At 38.5% G+C, this 8309-nt stretch overlaps 1 protein-coding gene across 2 annotated transcripts in view; it reads right to left on the reverse strand.

Moving 5' to 3' along the window:
* LGI1 (leucine rich glioma inactivated 1) overlaps positions 1–8309 on the reverse strand; it is a 29677-nt gene that overhangs the window by 20706 nt on the left and 662 nt on the right. The window contains exon 1 of one of the 2 annotated variants that reach the window (XM_021539673.4): positions 8177–8305. The exons of the other annotated variant lie outside the window; for it this stretch is intronic. The gene's annotated coding sequence lies outside the window, so the exon portion shown is untranslated. Of the gene's footprint in view, positions 1–8176; positions 8306–8309 lie in introns of those variants that run through there. 2 annotated transcript variants of the gene reach the window in all.

Raw genomic sequence — 8309 nt, forward strand, 5'->3', positions numbered from 1 at the left:
TACATACATATTAAGATCTCTCTCAAGAGCTATATATAGCTTCTATTCACAGGCAAGCACCACAACCACTTATTCATTCTTTTCATGCTTTACCTGCTGCTTTCAAGGCTGCCCTGATGCTAAAAATAGCTTCGCATATTAGAGGAGGGTTGCTATAGATTCAGAATGGGTGATGTTCCAAAGACAGCAAAATCCCTCCTTGCTGAGGATCCCTGGGGATGCATGTGATGGGCATCTCTGACCAGGGCTGTGATGCTCTTTCATAAAGACTCTTAGGCTCCAAGGATGGGGTGCAACAATTTGTGTTGTTCTTAAGGCTGGACTGAACTGCAAATCAATACAAATCATGAATGTCATCGTAAGTTTAAGGCTTTGGTTTTCATACTGTAGTGTTAGATCACAGTACCTTAATATATTAATTAATATACTATTCATATACTAACTTCATTTTAACTGGGAGAACAATTTAGTATTCTTTTGTATGGGCATATTTTTCTGCAGGTATTGATGCCTTCAAGTAAGAAAATAGCAAAATGCTTCACTAGTCTTCTTACTTTTTCTAGTTCTTAACATTTGTGGCTGGATTATGACTATATCTAAGATAAATGAGGTAGTCAGAATAGTATTTTCCTTTAGTTAACAGACTCATGTTATAGAAACCTGCCAAATACTCTGTTAAGGCTGAGGTTCAAATAAAAGTTTTACAGGGAAAGAGTGGCATGGATTTACTAAACCAAGATTGATAAAAAGTATTAAACCAGATCCTAATATAAATCTAAATAACACAATCCATCTTTTATGAACAGTATATTTAAGGACAGTGTAATGAAAACTTGACAGAATGTTTTATGAAATGCTACAGGAAATGTTTTTCATTCAAATCTCACTTCACATCCTGACCCTTATCTTCCATGTGGTTTTGCTTCCATTCAAGAAAGGCAGTCATCTAGATACCTAACTGTTAACATTTTGACTTACACTTGAAAACTGAATGTGGTTTCAGCAAGTAGCAGGATCTCCCCCAGGGTACAAGCTGGAGTGTTTCTTTTTACTTGCAGTAGATGACTTTCCTCAGTGTTTTTTTGAGTCTGAAATTTTTACTTCTAGAGTTGTGGATATTGCCCAGCTCAGTGTTGCTGGCTATAAATACCATAACTTGATATTTGTAACTAAGTTAGACTAATGGTTGCCATTTACGATATTTATCTTCCCCATTCCACTTAGATGCCATGGAATGAATAGTGTCCTGGAAATACTTTCAATAGAAAGGTTGATAGTATTTCAGTACTTCATGTCTTAATGATATTGGTGATTACATAGCATTAAACTGTATTTAATTTGAAATATAATCCCTGTTATTTCCAAACCCTGAAGATCAGTAGTATACTTTTACTAATAAAAGCTCACTTCTAGCAGAATGGCTCATGGTATTATTAATTAAATGACGTCTCACAGCAGTACTGTATAAGCATGCTCATTAAAAACTGTGAAATAGGAACTTTTAACTGATTTATCCTACTTCAGTGCTCAGAACAGATTTTTTATATCCTGTATCCTTCAGTTTTCACTGAAGGATCAGTTACTGATCACCTCAACTGGGTACTAACAGCCTCAACATTCAGCTACTGTACTACTTTACTCTGTAATCCCACTGAAATAGGAAGATAAAGCGAGGGTCGATTCTGTTATCATTACATTATTATTGTGCTCTTATACCTTAGTTTTTTAAAATCTGACTGTGAGATTCCAAACAACTGACTGCAGCACTGTATATTGCAAATAAGCTCTGATTTTTTTTTCATTGCTTAAGGACAACCAGTGGAAAACACTGTGATGAACTCATCTTACCAGCTCCACAGTACAGTTTCATGACTGGCTTTCTGGATTCCTGAGTTAAGAGCTCAACTTCTAAGTAAAGATGAAACTATCTCTAAAATTGACAGGTATTTTCTGAACATGTTTGCAGGAATGAGACTGTACATCTCTATTAGCATTATATCTTTGACTTCAAGGCACCTTTCTTTTCCAGGTTACATAGAATGCTGGGTGCACAAATAGTGCTTAACTGCTTGCATGATTCAGATGACAGTGACTTGTCTGTCACCTTTTTATATAGAAGATTCCAGATTCCAAATATTCCTTGTCAATGATTTGTACCTTTCCTCAATTCTCATAAGCGAATATGATGAATATATATACATGGTAGACATTATGCACAGAAATGCATCTCGGGAAAAGAGGGAACATGTATCTTTTTCACTATGGTTTAAAAATGCAATGGACTTTAACTTTGCTCATGTATTCTTCTTTTCCCCTTCTAAAAAATTTAGTGGGAAACAATGTACTTTAAAGAAAATAAGTCATTGCTTGTCAGTTGTTTTCTTATTTATTTCCACATTACTAGATTTTCATTCTCTTATTATTTTTTATGATTTTTTCATCTTAATATAATAACTCTGATATCAAACTGGAAAAACAAATTTGCCTTTCTATTTATGTAATTGAATGCCATCAGTCACTTTCCACCAAAGCAGATCTAGTCATAAAAGTAAGATTAGGCATTCTTTGCTCTCTTAGGAAATAGTTCATACTTCAGGGAATTTAAGCATAATGAACTTCTAAAATCTCCTCAAATGAAAACAGGAACATGGTGGAGGAGTCAGTTTCTGTATTCCACTTACTTAAGCGCAGGTTGATAAAACTAAGTAGTAGTATTTTGTACATACTGATAATTACTTTTAAATTAAATTCCTGATAGGCTGAAGTCGCTACTTAAGTTTATGCATGCTTATATGCATGTAGTGAGCTTTGTTCTGAGCAGAGTTGCCAGACTAAGCTGTGGAGACAAAATTCACCTGCCACAAAACAAATGTGGAACTAGCACTGATGATTAAAGACACTAGACAAGAGCCCACATAATATCTCTAGGAGATTTATTTAGTAAAATTCTGTACATTTTGCAAAAATAAGCCTAAACTTTAAAGATAATTCTGGGAGTTGAATCTAAGAATTGCTGTTTTATTAAAGTCTGATTTATTATTTCCATAATTGAATCAGTTAGTTTTTACATTATCATAATGCTATTATTTACACTATACATCTTATCAAGGACTTGCAGGAAACTTTATTTTAATGAAGTTTTTTGAAGTACACAGAAATTTTAGGAACAAGGTTGATGCTTTGAGCGTTCCCTTAATTACAACATAATTAATTAATTAAGCAATCTGATTTTCAAGATAATATTATAAGATTCTTACATAACTCTGTAGTCATAGGCAATAAAACTAAAACAGATATTAGGAATTTAAACAGTTATAGTTCCTCTATAATGTATCTGTGATTCTTTAGAATGGAAGATTCTTTAGAGTGGAAGTAATGCTACCATCAAATAAACTGTGGCTCAGGATTTCAACTACTTCAGTCCATGATAATGAAGACTAAGGCTGCTCTTCTGTCAACAGTAATAAAAAAAAATCTTGTGAATTGTGTATGAAGTTGAGAGGCCTTATATGCATCATAGGAGGTGGAGCTAAGGGAATAAATCAGGTTATTTAGGCTGTATTTTCTAACATTTTGGCCTAAACTGGGATTCTGTTTACCAATTTGATCAGCTGAGAATAGGGATGCAATTTTCACATTTTTGACTTCTTGGGAGAAGAAAATTCAACAGGAACCTTCAACTTTGTTTTTAATAAGAGCCTTTGATATTTGTTTTTATCCTAACAGCAGAACAAGCTTGATCTGAATTCAGGATGTGCACTGTTGTCTTCTTCAGCTTTCCATGACTGTTTATGAAACAAATTTCCAAACTTCAGTGTCAACATAAGTGCTCTGTAGACAGACAGTAGAACCAGCACCTTCAGTGCACAAGGCAGTAAGTGGTTGTGGAGACTGGCAGTGATTTGTTCACCCTAGAGAAGCCAGGAATAACAAAGGTCCATGGGTCAAATTCTATCTCTTATATCCTTCTAAAATGCCATCATCTGTTGGATCTACCTTTAGATATGCACATTTTCAAAATTTCTGTTTTCCAAATTGCTAATCATATTGGAAATCTTCATGTTCTATAAAATTTGTCTCCACACAATGTATGTGACATTGATATCCAATGGTGTTAAACAGAAACAATTAAGTGGAAAATGTTCACAGATAACTGGAATTTAGGAAATTCAATACTCTTATAATAGGATTAGCTATTGTATTATTAGCTCTATTTTATCCTCTTAACAGGTGAAATGTAATACAATGATTGTGGCTACTTTTACAAAGGTCTGGGATTTTAGAACAAGGAAGGAAACTGATGATCAATCAGATACCATTTTTTCAAAGGCACTTTTCTAACAATGCTTATGCACTGAAATGCTAATTGCAACTTCAAAATATCATAAAACTGCACATCTTCTCTTCAAATGATGGACAAAGCATGGGCTTGTCTATGATTATTTTTTGTAACTGACCCTATACTGGAAATGTCTTTAAATACAGTTCTTTTCTTGAGAAAATTACTTTATCAGCCAAACAAATAAAACTGCATTTGCCTTTTAGCACACCAACATTGACACCTAGTGGCTAGTTAAGATCCATGTTTAATATTCCCTGTATGACAAAAAAATGTGGAACACACCATTTATTGATTTTGACAAACCAGGTATGCACTGCCTGCTATCTCCACATAGCCTCTAGATTATTACAGAATATAATTAATGACTAGTTTGGAGTTATCAGTACCTGTGATGGGAACTGATGAGTGTGAGGCCCTGCCCCTCATGTACAGCCCCACTGGTTTTCCCAGACTGTCAGGAAGTCTTAAGCTTGGGAATCAGCTGCCTGATTTTAGTGTATACTTTCCTCAGGGCTTGTTGGGAGGCACAGTACATCCCTGAAATTGTAAACTGGTACAGCTATATGAAAAAGAGCTACAGTTACTGAATGTGATGTTACTGGCATATGTGAACGTCCATTTTTAGCTTTACTTGTTTTTTCTACAAATTACTAGGGGGTTTCAAATAGGAGGAGATAAAAATCAGGAACATGACAGATGCCAAAGTACTGTTTGTACAATGAAGACACAAAAATAAATTATTTGGCAACTTACTTCATAGACATGTAGGACATAGGAAGGTGGCAGTATCAAAAGAACTGACTTAATGGAGAAAGAGAAAAGATTAAACAGGACAAATACAAGTTTTACTAGCATTCTTGATGGTTCCACATTACTGTCTCATAATCAAACTCAAATGTAGTCTGCAGCAACAGCTCACAATGGTAGTAGTTGTCAGTGACTGCCCTGCCCTTGCTCTCCATACCAGTGGTAGCTGCCTCTTCGAGCCTGCTGGCAAAACCTTCTGATTTGCTTCATTAAAAATTGGAACAATTTTTTAATTGGCTAACCAAACTAATTTTGATTCAACAGATCAGAGGCTGTTGAGTTTAAACAACTTTACCAGAAGATCTTAGGAGGCAATCACCTTATGCAGAAAGGCGGATGTGTTTCTTCCTGGCTAAATATTGTTAAGGAGTAAACATCTACTGTTTGTATTTCTTAAAAATACATAGAGAAATCTAAGCCTGAAAAAGAGGAACAAAATATAAGAGTTCTCCAATATGTAACCTATATAGAAAGGTTGAAGTACCTTCTCAGGCTGCAAAAAGGGAAAACTGTGGGGATATATGTCTTCCAGGATTTAAATGATGATCACTTCTTGCTTTCTGTACAAACTAGTGCAGGACACTAAGAAATTAACTCGAGTAGCAACAAAGAAGATTTTTTCTTAGATAGTAAGAAAAACTCCTTATACCTAAGAGGTTAATAGATTAAGGTGTTAAGCTGTGAAAGCTCCTATACTAGAACCTTTTAGGAACAGCTCAATACATATGTCAGGTATACTTTGAATTCTGCATCTCTATGATGTATGAACCATGTCTGACTTAAACCTTTTGGATACACCAGGTCTCATATTTTATTTAGCTCATTCTAGATTTAGGGCAGAATGGAAGTTAAAGCTACAGTGGTATTTTCTCCTTTGTGGACCACAAAGTTTAGGGCTACTGTAATTTAAGACTATTGTTTCACATTACTGCTGACCTGATCTAAAAGAGAGCTGCTGCTGAAAGGGCAGCCCCTGTTTCTCACTCCCCACTTCCCTCCTGTCCCATCCCACACATTTTATTTGCCCCACCAGGGTTGCTCATCCAGATAGCACATCAGGACAGTCAAAGAACCTAGAGTGGCAGAAAATTCAATTCTGCAGTTCAGCAGGAGTGGTCAGATGAGCATCAGGGCGAGTTCAAGAAGAATGCTCTCTTCAGTAGCAGCCTGACTTGTAAAGATTAGCATAGATTGACTTCCTGTAAAGGAAAGCTGTGCTCCTAAGGTTTGGTTGTACAGCCATCAAAATCCCACTTAAAACCTCCTGCCCTGTAAAGAGTTATGCCTATCTCGTCTGTTCTTTTTCCTGTATCTTCCAGTCCTGTGGGACTCATATGACAGCAGTGCCTTTTTGGTGTCAAAACATACTGTTGCTAGAATTAAACCATGGAGATACTCCTATTGGAGCAACGTATAATGCATATACCAATGGCTAAGGGCATATTCAGTTTCAACTTCCAGTTTATTTAGGAGGCCATTTCTGAACCCATTCCCCAGCTGTAACTTACTGTAGCCACATATAAAATGCAGTCAGGTGATGTTCTAAAGCAACACAGACATCAGAAAAGCATAGCATAGCAAGATGAAATTATCTAGCTGCTATTCTCAGAAAAGCTGTTTATAACATAACTTCAGCATCTACAGCAGCTGCTATAGCTGGACTCACTGCAGAATTTTCCTGCCCCAGAAACTGTATTTTTTCTATATGCAGGCTTTGTGGCCACAGCACAATGCCAAGAGATTTCAGAATTATAAATCTTTCCTCTACCTTTCCCACTCTTCTTCAAAGTGCATAATCAATGATATGTTGGCCCAGTTTCCAGAATCATGTCAAAATTCATTCACACTAAAGCAGTCTGTCATTTCCATAAGACAGGAACAACAAAAAGATGCTTGCTATTACAGCTTTGAGGGTATACATTATTTATTTTGATAGATTTAAATTATTAATTAGGATAATTCCATTTTTGCAACAGAGTCTCTGCCCTTTAGAGGAAATGGGCCACATTCAGTAGGACTTCAGCAGAATACTGCATACACTCAAATATGTACAGTGCCACTCAGTTCCTTTCCGTGGGACACTTTAGCATCATCTTTGCATACGTTCACAGCAATAATGACATAACAAGTAACACAAACACTAGGTCAGGAGAAAAAAAAATCTGAAAACAGAGATTTACAAGCCAAGGTAAGGTGATACACTGTCAGCTATGGTGTGTGATTGTCTTACTGCAGAAAAGCAGCTAGCTACAAATTACATTTTACAATTTGCACATTACAAGGGGAGCAGAAATATTTGAATTTTTAATAATTCCCTGTATTAAGTGTGTCTGTGGTTTAACTATCCAGGAATCAGTAACACAACTGGAAACACAGTCCAGAAGAAAGTACCTGTGATGAACTACAGCATTTCAGACCTCAGCAGTTCAGGTTGTCTTTGATGGGAAACTATCAATTCATTGACAGCTAATTGTTGTATCTATCTGATGACTTAATGCCGAAGATTGGTGCTTCCCAGCTATTTTATCAGCAAATATTTCTGGCTTATAAAACTCCTTTTTATGATGCAACCCACAAGCTCCCAACTCTTATCGCCCAGTTGCCGTCGGTCCTCACAGGGAAACTGAGTCACACACTGCCTTTCGTTCTTCTAACTGCGAGATGCGACTGAAAAGAAGCCGCTGGCACGGGCAGAAATCGGTGCTACAGATCGCCGTGCCGAGGCCACGGTCGCGGTCTGCGCCGCGCCGAGGGCAGCGCGCACGTCCCGGGCGCGCCTGGCAGCTGCTGCGCCCGCAGAGCGCCTGCCGCGGCCTCCCGCCCGCAGCGGTCCCCGAACAGCGACCCCCGCCTCCCGATCCCCCCAGGGAGCCTTTCCGCCGAGCCCCGGCACCGCAGCGGGGTCTACGCCCGTGCCCCCTCCGCAGGGACTGCCTGCCCGAGAGCGCCGCGGACGGGGCAGGGGCGACCCGGGCCGGGGAGAGGGGCGCACTCGGGCCTCTCTGAGCCCCTGCGGCGGAGTCCTACCTTCCCAGAGGCGGAGACCGCGGCAGCCGGGGCCGCTGACCGGGTTCCCGGGCAGGGAGACTCCCCTCGCCCCTAAACATGATCAGCGGCTTTCCCCTCCCCTCCCCTCCCGCGCCGGCTCGCCCTCCCCCGC

The sequence above is a fragment of the Lonchura striata genome, chromosome 6 (assembly GCF_050655825.1).
Source record: "Lonchura striata isolate lonStrDom1 chromosome 6, ASM5065582v1, whole genome shotgun sequence".
Lineage (NCBI taxonomy): Eukaryota > Metazoa > Chordata > Aves > Passeriformes > Estrildidae > Lonchura > Lonchura striata.